This window comes from Mustela putorius, unplaced genomic scaffold, assembly GCF_011764305.1.
Source record: "Mustela putorius furo isolate JIRA1106 unplaced genomic scaffold, ASM1176430v1.1 tig00000925_pilon_pilon_pilon, whole genome shotgun sequence".
NCBI classification, from domain to species: Eukaryota; Metazoa; Chordata; class Mammalia; order Carnivora; family Mustelidae; genus Mustela; species Mustela putorius.
In genome coordinates this window covers 25,381-38,065 of record NW_025421518.1, presented here as the reverse complement: position 1 = coordinate 38,065, position 12,685 = coordinate 25,381, and the positions used below count along the sequence as shown (strand labels likewise).

At 36.0% G+C, this 12,685-nt stretch overlaps 1 pseudogene; it reads right to left on the bottom strand.

Annotated features, from left to right (window-relative positions):
- LOC123393635 overlaps nt 1-12,667 on the bottom strand; it is a 48,494-nt pseudogene extending 35,827 nt beyond the window's left edge.
- Between the last annotated feature and the right edge of the window lie 18 nt (nt 12,668-12,685).

The following is a 12,685-nucleotide window of genomic DNA, read 5'->3' as shown; positions in this document are numbered from 1 at the left end:
TTCATTTTGGCTCATTTTTTCTTTGATGGAGGGTGTAATTTTGAAAAAATTCAGACTAATAACGTGTGTGTCCATACTTCAACAAGGTTTGTAAGTATTTAGTTAAGGAACATGCAACCATTAGTAACTTCAAATTATAGGTTCCTGAGTCTGGGATAGAGCTTCTATACCTTTCAATTCTGAAGGAGCCTTCAAACAATATGGCAAGACAGTTTAATTTTTAAAGGAAACTAAACAAGGAGAAAACAATTTCCTCCAATGCTCCATAGATAGTTGTGCTAGAAATATGTAAATCTTAAGTCTAAATGTTTGCTTTGATAAAGATAGTTCATGAAATTTCTATCTTCTATAAAAAATATGGTAAAATTTATATGTGGAATGACTAGAAAGAGCATAGAGAATTTTTAGGGTACTGAAACTACTCTGTTAGCACTATAGTGGTGAATACATAACATTACTCCTTTGTCCAGACTTATCAAATGTACAACCCCTGGAAGGAACCTTAACATAAACTATGGACTTTGGAGTATCATGATCTGTCCATACAGTTTAATCAGTTGTAACACATGTCCTCCTCTGCTGGGGGATGTTGATAATACAGGGAGGGATGAATGTGGGGGGGCTGGGCGTTTAAGGTGAATCTCTACTTAATATTGCTGTGGATGTAAAACTCCTCCTTAAGATAAAGCCTGTTACAAACAAATGAACAAGAACAAATACGTGATTGCTTCAATTTGTGGTTTATACTTGGCATGTTCTTGTATTAGCAATGGACCACAGGGTCTTAACTGACCTTATAATTTAAGCTTTCCATAATACCTTGTGAGATTGACAGATCATTTTATGTTTTCATCATTTCACTTATAAAAGACAATTTCCTTTAACTTTATACAAGGTTGCCTTCTGAACCACTTAGAATTAAGACTTCATGCTACCAGTTAAAAACATGACTTACCTAGTACTTCACTGTAAGACTGATCCCAACTCTTCTCATTAAATGTTTGGAACCAAAATTCAAAATAAAGCACATATATCTTACTTTCTACTCTCTCCATGAATGTCATTTGCTCACTTAATTCTGACTTGGTACCAGGTACATAAGATGGAATGAAAGGAAATCCTCCTCTATTCTTTTCAAATGCATAGCCAGGAGAGAAGCGAAGACTGTACACTAAAGATATTTTAAGTAGCTTAGCCAGAAGCACACCACAGGGTCCAATGGCATCTGCAAGAATGACATCAAACCTTGATTCTTATAGTTTTGTCATAACTTTCTTGTTTAAACTCTGCATCTTTTTTTTAAAAAGATTTTATTTATTTATTTGAGAGAGAGAGAATGAGAATAAGTGAGCATGAGAGGGGGAAGAGCAGAGGGAGAAGAAGACCCCCTGCTGAGCAGGGACTCCGAAGGCGGGACTTGATCCCAGGACTCCAGGATCATGACCTGAGCTGAAGGAAATCGCTGAAGCAACTGAGTTACCCAGGTACCCTAAACTCTGCATCTTTGCAATTTCTTCAAGACAGTGAGAACATTTCCAAACGGCTTCTTGCATTAGTGAAAAACATGTCCAAAATGTATATTTTGGTAGACCATTTATCCATTTATTGACCAGTTGCATCATAGAAACCTGTGTCATTTTTACTTAGATGAAGAGCATATCTCAAATTTTAGAGGAGATTTTTTGTTGGGATTAATAAGAACAGAAGGTGAAAAATGTCAGAACAGTAACTTCGTGACCTCTCTGGACAAGTTAAACCAGGATATTCTTTATATGGATCCAGTGGCTATATTCTGTGGGTCACAGCAGCACCTGGACCAGGATATTCTTTATATGGATCCAGTGGCTATATTCTGTGGGTCAAAGCAGCACCTTTCCACAACTCCTGGAGCTGAAGTAACAACTCAGCTACAGCTTTCCGTAGACATTCTGCTTCTTTTCAAATCCCACTTCTCTGTTATCATTACTTGTTTTTATATCCAAGGAGAAATCAATCAGGAAGTTAAAATATAACTCCTACATCTCAAAGTAAATACATTATATAAACTGTTTTTATGGCAAGTGGAAAACTTAAGATGTAAAAGGTAGATGTAAATGGTTTGTGTGGGCCTGTGTTTCTTTCTCTTCCATTTATATCTAAAAGTAGAATTGTTGGGTCATATGGTAACTCTACGTTTGATGACTGGAACAATGTGAAATAATTCCCACCTGTAACCTTCAGTGGTTTCAATTTTCTGTATCTTGCCACCACTTATTATTTAGCTCTTTGATTATAGTCATGCCTGTGGGGATGAACTCATATTTCATTGTAGTCATGCTTGTCGGGGTGTTGAGTTACTTTTCCCAGAGGCCTCCACCTCCCCTCCCTTGAGAATGACCAATTTGCTCTTCTTTTTTTAAACAGTTGATTTTATAACCTGCCACTTTACTGAAATCATTGCTTAATTCCAAAAGTGTTTTCATAACTTTTTTGTTTTTTCTATTTTTAAGATCATTATTACCAGCAAATAGTGATAATGTTGCTTCTTCATTCTCAATTTGGATGCCTTTTATTTCTTTGGCTGGCTTAATTGCTCTAGTGAGTACTTGCAGTACTCTGTTGAATAGGAGTAGTGAGAATGGGCGACCTTGTCTTATATTTGATCACAGAGAAAACCCTTTCAGTTTCTCTCCTTTGATTATAATGTTAGCAGTGGATTTATCACAAATAGCTTTTCTTATGTTGAGGTCCATTCCTTCTTACTAAATCTGCTAAAGGTTTTTTTTTTTTATCAAAAAACATGTATTTTGTCAAATGCTTTTTCGGCATCTATTGACATCATCAACTGCATGATTTTTATCTTTGTGATGTGATGAATTGCATTTGTTGATTTGTATATGTTGAACTATCCTTATATCCAGAGATAATTCCCAGTGGTCATGGTGTATACTTCTGTTAATGTGTTCTTGAATTCAGATTGCTGATATTTTGTTGAGAACTTTTGCATCTATATTCATCAGAAATGTCAGTGTATTCTTTTATCTGGTTTTGGTTTTAAGGTAATTTTGACTTCATAGAAAGAGTGAAAATGTATTCTCTTCTTTGACATTTTGGAAGAGTTTGAGGCTTGGTAGTCAATTTTTAAATGTTTCACACAATTCACCTGTCTGTCTCTGGAGTTTCTGTGTTAAGAGCTTTTTGAATACTTACTTAATCTTTGGACTCATTATTGGTATCTTTTGTTAATTTTAAAAACCAATTGTCTTATTATTGAATTGTAGGTTTTCATATAGCCTGATAAAGATCCCTAATGAGAGGTATAATTTGCAAATACATACTCAATTCTGTGGATTGTCTTTTCACTTTCTTTGTGGCATCCTTTACAGAATAGAAGTTTTAAATTTTGATAACATCCAATTTCTCTATTTTTGATTTGGTTGCTTGTGCTTTTGGTACCATATCTAAGCAAGCATTACCAAATCCAAGATCACAGTTTTAACCCTATGTTTTTTTCCTTAAGAGTTATATAGTTCTAGTCTTACATGTAGATATTTGATTCATTTTGAGTAATTTTTACGTATGGTTTGATGTAGTGTGTCCAACTTCATTCTTTTACATATGAATAATCAGTTTTTCCCGAAGAATTTATTTAAAAGAGTGTTCAGGGGCACCTGGGTGGCTCAATGGGTTAAAGCCTCTGGCTTCAGCTCAGGTCATGATCTCAGGGTTCTGGGATCGAGCCCCGCATTGGACTCTCTGCTCAGCAGGGAGCCTGTTTTCCCCCTCCCCCTGCGTTCCTCTCTGCCTACTTGTGATCTCTGTCAAATAAATAAATAAAATAAAAATAAAAGAGTGTTTATTCCCTTCTCAAAAATGAACTGGCCAACACTGTGTAAGACTATTTCTGGTTCTAAAATCTATTCTGTTGTTCCACATGCTTATTTGTATGCCCAAGTCACACTCTCTTGATTACTGTCATTTAGAAATTTTTTTCTTCCAAGTTTTAATTTAAATTCGTTAGTTAACATACAGTATAATAGTTTCACATGTAGGATTTAATGATTCATACCTTACATACAATACCCAGTGCAGTGTAATTATTTTTAAAACCAGTGTAATTCTTCCAATCTAAAGATTGTTTGACTATATTTATTTTAGGTCCTTTAATACACCTATATGAATTTTAAGACTGGCTTGCCAATTCATATAAGAGTCAGCTGGGGTTTTGATAGAGATTTTGTTGAGCTGTATATCAATTGAAGAATTGCTATTACAAAAATGCTGTTTAAATGCTTGGATATGAGAGGCCTTCCTTTTATTTAGAAATTTTAAAGTATCTTCCCGCAATGTTTTGTAGTTTCCATAGTATAAATTTTGCACTTTCTTGTTCAATTTATGAAATATTTTGTTCTTTTGATGGTATTGTACTGAGACCCTTAATTTCATTTTAGATTGTTTATTGCATATCCTTGGAACTGGCTAACTAGCATTTGTTGAGGACTATTGAATCTATATTCATAAGAAATATTGGTCTGTAATGTTTTCTAGAACTGTCCCTATGTATTGGTAATATCAGGGCCTTATTGAATATGTTGGCAAATATTTACTCCTTTTCTATTATTTGGAAGATCTTTTTGAAGAACTGATATTAATCCTTTAAATTCTTAAAATTATCAGTGAATTCATTTGGGCATGAACTTTACTTTCTAGGTATTTTTTTTTTAAGATTTTATTTATTTATTTGACAGAGAGAGATCACAAGCACGCAGAGAGGCAGGCAGAGAGAGAGAGAGAAGAGGAAGCAGGCTCCCCGCCGAGCAGAGAGCCCTACGCGGGACTAGATCCCAGGACCCTGAGATCATGACCCAAGCGGAAGGCAGCGGCCCAACCCACTGAGCCACCCAGGCGCCCTCTAGGTATTTTTTTGATTGCAGATTCAATCTATTTTTGTTTTAGGCCTATTCAGATTTTCATTTTCATCTTGAGTCTATTTAATAGTTCATCTTATCTGTATCTACTAACATTGAAGTTTCTGTTGCAATGAGTTGAGTGCATGATGAAAGAGTGGGTCATATTCCAAATGTATAGGTCGTGTTGATCTTTTCTTCCAAGTTTTTATTTAAATTCCCAGTTAGTAAACATAGAGTATAATATTAGTTTAAGGTGTAGAATTTAGTGATTCACCACTTCCATAGAACACCTGGTGCATTTAAGCAATTCCCTACCCACCTCCTCTGGTAACCATCAGTTTGTCTTCTGTAGTTAAGATTCTTTTGTCTGGTTTGCCTGTCTCTCTCTCTCTCTCTCTCTATTATTTATTCCTTTTCCTATGTTAATCACTTTCATTTCTTAAATTCCTCATATGAGTGAAATCATATGGTATTTGTCTTTCTCTGACTTATTTCGCTTAGCATACTACTCTCTAGTTCCATCCTTGTCTTTGCAAATGGCAAGATTTCATTCTTTTTTTATGGCTAAGTAATATTCCATTGCATACATGAACCATCTCTTTATCCATTCATCAGTCATTGATTGCTTACCCTCTTCAAGGTTAAGCAGTGTGCTCACTGGTGATAACCAGATACTAGCAATATTACTTGCTTAGCTTGTCAGGACTGCTAATTAGATTATTGAGACCACTATGATGATACTTTGATCCAAATGTTAATGCTTGATAAAAAATTGTGAGCACCATCCGGTTCTCATGTAGCTTTAAGGATTAATTTTAGAGGTCCTCAAGGAATTAAACGTAGGGAATTTAAGAAACATGACTGCAAAGGCAGTATACAGGAAAAGGTGGAGTGGGTTTTGTTCATGAGGGTGTACGAAAAAAAATTTTGTAATTTTTGTAAGAAAAAAAATTGTTGATAATGCTGCTATATACATAGTAATGTGTGTGTCCCTTCAAATCAGTATTTTTGTGTTCTTTGGGTCAATATCTAGTAGAGCAATCCCTGGATCATAGGGTAGGTCTATTTTTAACTTTCTGAGGAATCTCCATACTGTTTTCCACAGAGGCTGCCCCAGTTTGCATTTCCATCAACAGTGCAAGAGGGTTCCCCTTTCTTCACATCCTTGCCAGCACCTGTTGTTTGTCATGTTGTTGATTTTAGCCATTCTAACAGTTGTGAAGTAATATCTCCTTGTAGTTTTGATTCATATTTCCTGATAGTAAGTGATGTTTAGCATCTTTTCATGAGTCTATTAGCCTTCTGTATGTCTTCTTTGGAAAAATGTCTGTTTATGTCTTCTGCCCACTTTTTAACTGGATTACTTTTTCTGTTGTTTTTGGTGTTGAGTTGTGTAAGTTCTTCACACATCCTTCAGTTCCTCAATTTCTTTCATGAGTGTTCTATGGTTTTCAGAGTACATATCTTTCACTCATTTGATTAGATTTATTCTTAGGTATGTTATAGTTTTTGGTGCATTTATAAAAAGTGCATTTGGAATTGATTCTTTGATTTTTCTTCCAACTGCTTCATTATTGATTAATAGAAGTGCAACAGATTTCTGTACATTGATTTTATATCCTGCAACTTTGCTGAATTGATGTATCAGTTCCAGCAAATTTTTGGTAGAGTCTTTTGTGTTTTCTCTGTAGAGTAACAGGTCATCTGCAAAGAGTGAAGTTTGAATTTATCCTTGCCAATTTGGATGCCTTTTATTTCTTTTTGTTTGCTGATTGATGAGGCTAGGGCTTCTAGTACTATGTTGAACAACAGCGGTGAGAGTGGACATCTGTTTCATGCTCCTGACCCTAGGGGAAAAGCTCTCAGTTTTTTTTTCCTATTGAAGATATTAGCTGTGGGTCTTTTGTCTATGAGGTTTATGATGTTGAGTTATGTTCCATCTGTATCTACCTTGTTGGAGTTTGAATAATGGTTGCTGTATTCTGTCAAATGCTTTTTTTTTGTATCTATGGAGAGGATCGTGTATTGTGTATCATATTGATTGATTTTAAAATATCGTGCCACCCCTACAGCCCAAGGAATAAATCCCATTTGATCATAGCAACTAAATCTGTTAATGTGCTATTGGATTTGATTTGCTAGAATCTTGTTGAGAAGTTTTACATCCATGTTCATCAGGGGTCTTGCCCTGTATCTCTCCTTTTTAGTAGTGTCTTTGTCTGGTTTTGGAATGAAGGTAATGCTTGCCTTGTAAAATGAGTTTGGAAGTTTTCCTTACATTTCTATTTTGGAACAATTTGAAAAGAACAGGTATTATCTCTTCTTTAAATGTCTGGTAGAATTCCCCTGGGGAGCCATCTGGCTCTGGTCTTTGTTTGTTGGGAGAGTTTTGATTACGATTCAAGTTCTTTCCTGGTAATGGGTCTGTTCAAATATTCTACTTCTTCCTTTTTCAGTTTTGATAATTTGTATGTTTCTAGGAATTTATCCATTTCTTCCAGATTGCCCAACTCATTGGCATATAATTTTTCATAATATGCTCTTATTATTGTTTGTATTTCTGTGGTATTGGTTGTATCCTTCCCCTTTCATTTGTGATTTTATTTATTTATTTGGGTCCTTTCTCTCCTTTTTTGATAAATTTGGCTAGAGGTTTATTAATTATATTAATTCTTTCAAAGAATCAGCTCTATTTTCATTGATCTGTTTTTTTTTTCTATACTTTTTATGTCTGCTCTAATCTTTATTTCATTTCTTATGCTGGTGCTAGGATTTATATGCACTTCTTTTTCTAGCTCCATTAGGTGTAAGGTTAAATTGTGTTTGAGACTTTTCTTGCTTCTTGAGGTAGACCTGTGTTGCAATATACTTCCTTCTTATGACTGCTTTTACTGCATCCCAAAGATATTTGACTTTTATATTTTCATTTTCATTTTTTTCCATCTAAAATTTCTTCTTTAATTTCCTCTTTGACCCATCCTTTCCTTAGTAGCATGCTCTATAATTTCCATGAATTCATGGTCTTTCCAAATTTTTTCTTGTGGTTGACTTCATTATCCTAGTATTGGGGTTGGAAAATATTTCAATATTTTTGTACTTCTTGAGGCCCAATTTGTGACCTAGTATGGGATCTTTTCTGCAGAATGTCCCATGTGCAGTTGAAAAGAATATGTATTCTGGTGCTTTAGGATGAAATGTTTTGAATGTATCTGTTAAGTCTACCTGGTCCAGTGTGTCATTCAAAGCCATTGTTTCCTTGTTGAGCTTCTGTTGAGGTGATTTGTCCATTATTGTGAGTTGGATGTTAAAATCCCCTATGGTTATTGCTTTATTACCAATGAGTTCCTTTATGTCTGTTATTAGTTGTTTTATGTATTTTGGTGTTCCAAGTTGGGGGCATGAATATTTACAATTGTTAGATCCTCTTGTTGGATAGTCCCCTTTATCATGATATAATGCCCTTCTTCATTCCTTGTTACAATCTTTGGTTTAAAATCTCATTTGTCAAGGCACTTCAGTGGCTCAGTGGGTTAAAGCCTCTGTGTTCGGCTCAGGTCATGATCCCAGGGTCCGGGGATCAAGCCCTGCACAGGCTCTCTGCTCAGCAGGGAGCTTGCTTCCTCCTCTCTCTCTGCCTATTTCTCTGCCTACCTGTAATCTCAATCTGTCAAATAAACAAAAATCTTAAAAATCTCATTTGTCTCATATATGTATTACTTCTCTGTTTTTTGTTTTTGTTTCTGTTTTTTCATTCATTTGCTTGTTTAATATTCCTCCATTCCCTCACTTTCAATCTGCAGGTGGCTTTAGGTCTAAAATGAGTTTCTCGTAGGCAGATTACAGATGGGTCTTGTCTTACAATTCTAATCCATCTACCTTCAGAGTAATTATTCATAGATATGTATTCAATGTTATTTTATTACTTGTTTTTTCATTGTTTCCTGAGATTTTCTCTGTTCCATTCTAGTCTTGTCACTTTTGGTCTTTCTCTCCCGCTCAAAGAGTCACTTTATTTTTTCTTGTAGGACTAGTGTAGTAGTCACAAACTCCTTTAGTTTTTGTTTGTCCTGGAAACACTTTAGCTCTCTTATTCTGAATGGCAATCTTGCTGGATAAAGTGTTCTTGGCTGCATATTTTTTCCCCTTCAGTTTGTTGAATATATCATGCCACTCTCTTTTGGTCTGACAAGTTTCTGTGTAAATCTACTGATAATTGATTTGTTTTTCCCTTGTAGTTTAGGGATATCTTTTCCCTCACTGCTTTCAGAATTCTTTCCCTATCTTTATATTTTGCAAATAGTATTACAATAAGTCTTGGTGTTGGCCTGATTTTGTTGATTTTGTTCAGTGTTCTCTGTGCCTCCTGAATTTAGATGTCTGCTTCCTTCCTCAGATTAAGGAAGTTTTCAGCTATACTTTACTCAAATAAAACTTCAACCCCTTTTTCCCCTTTCTTCTTCTTTGGGATTCCTATGATAAGAAAGTTCCTACACTTTCTGCAGTCACTGAGTTCCCAAAGTCTACATTCATGTCCAATATATTTTTTTCACTATTCTTTTCAGCTTCATTATTTTCCATAGTTTTATCTTCTATATCACTTAGTCATTCTTCTGATACTTCCATCCCTGTGGTCATTATATCTGGGTGGTATTGCATTGTATTTAGAGCCTTTTACTTTTTCTGTTTTCCGCCCCCTTTGGTCTGACTAGCTCTTATCTGTGTTGTAAGGGATTTACTGGTATCCTGTAGGCTTTTTGTAATCCCAGCTTGTATCTTTATGATGGTTGATTTAAATTCCAGTTCAAGCGTATTACTTATATTTGTGTTGATTAGATCCCTGCCTGTGATGACTTATTATTTTTACTTTTAGGGTGAATTTCTCTATCTTGACATTCTCTATAGATCTCTGTTTTCTCTGTGTTAGGAAAGCCTGTTTTGCTTCCTTCTCCTGAGAGTAATGGCTATATTAAGAAGAGGTCTATACTGTCCATGGCCTAGTGCTTCAGGGAGTGTTTCTAGTGTATGCTGCGTGCATTCTAAGCTACAGTTATTTTCAAAATGTAACATTTGTAGCTCCAGTTTTTTTTAGGTATTTCTTAGTTATATTATTTTCCTATATGTATAATTTTTTATAAATGTAGTAATATTATTCCTGAGTTCTTTCTCTTCAGAACAACCTGCCCCCATATGTAGGGGCCTATAGCATCAATAATCTTTTTATTATTATCTCTCATAGTTCTGGGTGTCAGCTGGGCTCAGGCAGTAGGTTCTTTGCATTGATTCTTGGGTTTCTCAGTAGGTTACAGTTATATAATGGCTGAGATATAATCATCCAAAGGATCTTCACTCACACATCTGGTGATAATTAGAAAATACTCAAGTTGCTGCTATTTGTAGTCATGTTTTAAAATTACCATAAAATAAACTTTTTATTAACATATTATGTGTTATTGTTTCAGGGGTGATAATCTGTGATTCATAAATCTAACAGAAGTCACAGCACTCATCATAGCACATACCCTCCCCAATATCCATCACACTATAATCTTTTAAAAACCAGCCAGCAGAGGTCACTAAGCTATTGTAAAATTCATGAAATATTCACATTAAAAACACAGTAAAATAGTTAAGAATTGTGCATTTAGATCTTCACATGTATTGAAATTTTTAATAAACATTCTAACATATTTATTACTAGATATTTTAGATGAAAGATTTCCTAAACATGGAAAAGGGGCCCAAATTTGTAACAATCGATGGTATATCAGATTTTGGTCAATTCCAGTATTCTGACTGACATTACTGACCTGATAGCACAATAACAAAATCTTGGAACTTGTTATATTGAAATAATATGTTTATTTCATTAGCAGATTTTTTTTATTCAGTATAATTAATACATGAAAACCATGTTGTAAAATGTCAAAAGATAAAGACATGTATAAATGTCTAAATTACCATCATTTGATGTTCTGGGTGTTCTTTCAGAATGTTTCTTTTGTGTTTGTACAAATTTACGTGTATTTTATTTTATTTCCAAAAGAGAGTATCATGATTGTGTTTTTTCTGGAACTTTGTCATTTAGCAATGTGATGGGAACATGCAACAATATTGCCTGTAACAAAGTCTTCTGTGTAATTACTGTATATATTATGTCTTTCATTGGAGGTATGTTTGATAGATATTTAGGTACTTCTGGGAATATGCTGTCCATAAACATGTGCATGTGTATTTCTACATGACTGAGGTAGAAATGCATGGTTAAAACAGTATGTTTAAAATTTATTTGAGGGTGCCTGGGTGGCTCAGTGCGTTGAGCCTCTGCCTTCGGCTGCGGTCGTGATCTTGGGTTCCTAAGATCGAGCATCACATTGGGCTCTCTGATCAATTGGGATACTGCTTCCTCTACTCTCTCTGCCTGCTGCTCTGCCTACTTCTGATCTCTCTCTCTATCAAATAAATAAATAAAATCTTTAAAAAAATTTTATTTGAAAGCCTCATTCTGCATTATACTTCATAAAAACAGTTTTCTCAGATTCTTTTTTTTTTCTTTTTTAGCAGAAGGGCATTTCCTTAATTTGATAGAATATTTATCTACAGTAAGGCAGTACCAGGGAATATTGGTAAAACAGGTAAAGGTTTTCCCTGAGATTGTGAAGGAGATTGGAATGATCACTGTTTCACCTCAATTCAGTATAGTACTTGGGGTTCTGGCCATAAAATAAAGTGTTACATGTGTTCAAATAAGATGGACCCTGAAGTTAATTTAAAAAAAAATAGCCATTTATAAGAGAAACTGACAGAATATAAAGGTGGTTTCCTTAGCTTGCTAAGTAGTAATTATCTCACTCTGGCACTAATTAAGAATATTTACTGTAATGATCACTTCACAGGTAAGTAAAACAATTTAGATTTTAAACACTTACTTCTGTAGGATATATTCTATCACTTGAAGTAGAAATAAAAGCCAAAGAATGTCTTACCAGACAACATGCTGACCTTAAGTATTTGTTAGCCAAGGCTCAGGAGCCATAGAGAGCTTCATAGCACGCCACTCCCTGCAAGCCGCATGTGGGACTGTGGCTTTGCATCTCAATACAGCAGCAGTGTCCTCTGAAGGCATCAGAGAAGAACAGGCTGCCATATCAAGACAGGCGCAGGCCTGCGGTGATCCATGCCCCCCTTTTCAGAGCTTGCAGACAGCAAGGATCTCAGTAATGGCACCAGGTACCCAGACATTTATCTTCATGGCTGGTCACCAGTCTTTGCTGGGGTGCTGTCAGTAAGCGGAATACGAAGCTGTGGCAAGGCCCACTGAAGGAGTGGTGGGCTGTGATTGGACCCTCTAAGCTCAGGGCAGTGGCCCACAGCAGCGTCCATGTGGCTAGCACACAGAAGATGTACACCAGGTTAGTGAATGTGCCATTGTTTGTGCAATCAGCCACATGCCCCAGTCGTACTAAAATAGCAGTGTCTGGCTAGGTACCATGTAGGGCATGTACACCTTTGGGGTGAACTGAGGCACACAGCCAGGCTGAAGTTGTAAAGACTAGGTTGGCCGAAGGCTGCCAGCCATGCAGCACTTGGCAAGCCAGGCTGTTTATTCCCACTGTGTCGTAGTCCACAGGGTCCAGGGGGCCTGGGCTGGGTTGCCGAGGACCAGAACAGGTCTGGGGGTAGCCAACTTCATGAAAGCCCACTACTAGCATGGAGGCTACCTCCAGGTGCCAGTGCTGGGCATGCCCTTTGGAGCAGCATCTCACATCCACCCTGGGCATCCTTCTGGGCCACAAGAA